We start from the raw sequence: 4054 nt of genomic DNA, 5'->3' as shown, positions 1-4054 counted from the left end.
CTGTTTGATCAAAGATCGTGGTCATATACGTTCGATTACGGTAGCTAAATCAAAGACTCGCCAATTTCATGTGAAGCCCAACTGGAACTGACTTTGAAAAGTGTTTTACCTTTCATGTTGGTGGCTTGAGGTCACTGTTATATCTATTTAATTGTGCTTGGTCCTTTACAAAACATTAAACTTCACGGTATTTATTATCACAGTGTTTATTATCTTTAGCTCACTGTTATCTATACTATTATGTATACAACCTTCCCCTGTTTGGATTCCTCATATTTTAGTTCAAAAATGCCCTCACACCCTTATGTTTAAGTAGAGACAAAACTAAGAGACAATCCGGTAACAATGCAACTGTACCTCTCACTAATACATTGCCTAAAATACCCTCATCATACCCACCTACAAGTTTTCAAGTAATGTGGATAAATATGTAAATTAAAATTTCTACACTTTAAGACCCACAAACTCACGTACACTGCCAGTTTCTATCTCACTTTCTATCTCTCACTCTTCTTCAGATTGAAGGCATTTAATTTAGCTCTACATCCTCCTTTATTTTTGTTTAGATTGAACACATTTACTGTTAAAGGCTTCAACAAGTTTTTAGGTTCTATCTTTTCACGGTGGCTTATTATCGTGGTTGACTTCAAGATTTTAAATAGGAGGGTTTGTTCCTGAAACAGCTGCTTGAAAAATAATACTGGTAAACTAATTTTTTTAGTGTTTTTTTTTTTTTTTGGAATTTACGGTATTTTATTAAGGGAATTAAGCTACTTGGATGAGAAGTAAGATTGCTTGGTTTTGCATTTACGTGTGTAGCTCATTGTGCATGATTTGATTCAACAAGACTTTCTCTATTTATGCGTGCAGGTACTTATATATTATTTTTATCTATTTTGGTCCAATAACGTAATATTTAATGTAATTTTAGATTGCTAACACTTTTTCTGGTTTTTGGGTTCTAGATTTGGTGAACAATTTGGGTGCAATTGCGAGGTCTGGGACCAAGGAATTTATCGAGGCATTGCAGGCTGGAGCGAGGAATGTGTGCATGATTGGTAAATTTGGGGTTGGGTTTTAAGGGAATTAAGTTGCTTGAGGTGGTAATTTATGCTACTTTCTTTCTATTGTAATTTACACTAATTCTTTTTAGAGAGTATTATGTAAACAAGTTTTTCCATGTTATTTATGCTATTTTTGTAAATGTAATTTATGCCACTTTTTTTTTACAGGGTATTATTATACATTTGATGTATCGTGTTAATAGTTACCCAATTGAAACATCACATGAAGTGGTTGTTATCTATCATCCTTGTAAACAAATTTCTGTTGTATCATAAATTATAGGGTTTTTTATAATTATTGATTTACATCTCTATAAACGTGGGATAGTTTTTGAAATAGTACATGTAGTTTTCACGTGATTCCATTATCTAATATGATTCGAATTGGGGCAACAGTAACGAGCTGATGAGGGTACTGTGAGAAAGTTTGTGTACATATTCACGTGAAGCAGTTTGATAGGACTAGACTTGGCGCAAAAGTAGCCAGCGTATCCAGTTGCTTTTTTTTTTTTTTTTTTTTTTTTTTTTTTTTTTTTTTTTTTTTTTTTTGGGAATGACTTGGCGCCCATTGTAGTTATTATTGCTATTGTAGTTATTATGACTATTACTGGTCGCTAACCCGTGTGATGCATGGAGCAATTGAACAACACGATGAAGATTAACATTCTATAAGATTAACATCCGTATACTCCATTGTAGTAGCGCGAAATCAATACACTCAATATTTGATTAAAAAAAAAACTGTTAGACCTAATGCGGGAGTGCATGACGTCGTGCCAAGTGTCGCTTTTTTCTTTTTGGATGAGTCTGCATTGCAAGGTTTCAACAATAAATTTTGTAATGAAAATATGATGCATGAGGTATAGTCCAGATGAGGACCAAATTCATAATAATATAACTGCTGATTTAAGAGCGACAACAATATCCAATCAGTGGAAAATACATGATACCGTGTTCTTCAAATTGCCACTAAAATAACAAAATATACAACTGGCTGAAAGCCACTTAATAGAATTGTCATACAATTCTCCAAATATGTTACAGTAACTACTAAAAATTCGTCCCCCCTTGGGTATAATGGTCAATGGCAATCATCAAGTGTCAGATGGTGGAGAAGGTGGAACAGCATGTCTATAGTCAGCTAAGTCTGCTCGCAGAGCTGCAGCCTCGGCAAAAAGACCATATAGAAGCTTCCCATGGGCTGCTTGAGTCGTCATAATGGTCTCCATCATAGCACGAAGAGAGGGAGGAGGAGGGCCTATATGCGCTGCAGCAGCAGTGTCAACATCTACCTCATCATCACCATCCTCGGCGGATGCAGCTGTGGGATCCCCATGCATGTCCTCATGTGGAACATCTCCAATAGTGGACCGTACTCGTGTTCTCTTGGATGAACCAACACTGGGGTCGACAAACTTCTTTTGGGCACTTTGCTGTTTCAGAAATTTGGCTCCTATGGGGGCTTGGATGTGAACCAATTCTTGGGAAGGAAAGTTCTTTAATCCTAAATATTTGAGGACCCTATGGATGAGAACTGGAAAAAAAAAACCATGCCTCTTATACTTGCTCCTACGCACCTCCACAACGGTTTCAATGAAAAGGGAAGGAAAACAAATGGAACTATTGGTGACAAGGGCGTAAAGAAAGAAACTCCTGTCTACAGGGATTGTATGGATATGAGAGATAGGGAAAATGTTGTGACAAGCTATCCTAAAGAAGATATAATTAAGCTCAGTTAACTCACTTGAGCTAATACTTCGGTCAGAACCTTGAGTGACAGATCATCCACAAAGGACATCCATAACATCATCAATATGAGGAGACCTAGAGTATGGATAAGTAGGTGTACGAATTATAGGTACATCAAGAGCTTTAGATACGCGCTCCCTAGTTATTGTAAATGGTACACCACGTATGCATGATGCCACTGTGTGACCACCGAGATCCTCATGCATTGAGAGATTCGAATAGAATTCTCTAATTAAGTTAGCTAGAGGGGGTTGTATGTTTGTACATAGGGACAGCCAATGCCTAGACTGTAGATTCTCACAGACAGAAGGATTTAGTTCATGTAGATTGATTTGCCTTTCTCCCCAAATATGCCTACGCTTAATTAGGGTTTCAAAGGTTTGCTCATTTTCGGGCGTGAGGAACCTTAATTGATCAAACACCACTTCAGGTTCGGATGCAGCTTTGGATTTTCCCCTCTTAGCCCTCTTCGGAGCCATAACTAATTGATGGTTAGCGGTGGAAACACGATCAGGGATAAAAAGAACAGAACCAAAAACCACATTACGAAGAGATAAACACAACATTCATACTACTTAACCCATTCATATTTTCATAGCCAAACAGATCATTTCATCACAATCTACATAGACAATGAAGTTTGAAGTAGAGAACAACAATTGGAGAATAACGCACTACCATGTGTAGAAAATCATCCATACAATGTATTTTCTAGAGCAGTTTACAACAATAGAATGAAAAAACAATATTCTTATTCACAGGTTGTTTAGTTGGTGAAATATTTGTAATGCATTTTGGTTCGAGTCAATAATTTGAAGATAGAGACCTAGAGTATATAAACTTTAGTTGAACTCAAAGAGCCAACATGCAATTTGTTAACATGTTGAATTTTGTGAAAATGATCAATAATGTCACGCACCGATAGCAAGCATTCTAACAGCAATAATATTATACAAGAAACATCTTTAGCACTAGGATGTAGGACCTGACACATTTTCGAAATTCCTAGCTACATGTAGTAAGTTTCACCAACAAATAAAAAACCTTAAATTGCACAATGTACAGTTTAGACATACAAACATCATAAGGACTACCACACAGTTACATCATGGAGCCACTGGCAAGTTCATCCCCAAGGAAGGAGACTAGTCGAAGACAACCTACGAGATAAGCAAGTAACCTTACTAACAACAAAGCATTTGACTAGCCAAACACCCAATTTCATCACAATCTACATAGAC

Source organism: Quercus robur, chromosome 10 (genome assembly GCF_932294415.1).
Source record: "Quercus robur chromosome 10, dhQueRobu3.1, whole genome shotgun sequence".
Taxonomy (NCBI): Eukaryota; Viridiplantae; Streptophyta; class Magnoliopsida; order Fagales; family Fagaceae; genus Quercus; species Quercus robur.
Note: the sequence above shows the minus strand (reverse complement) of the source record.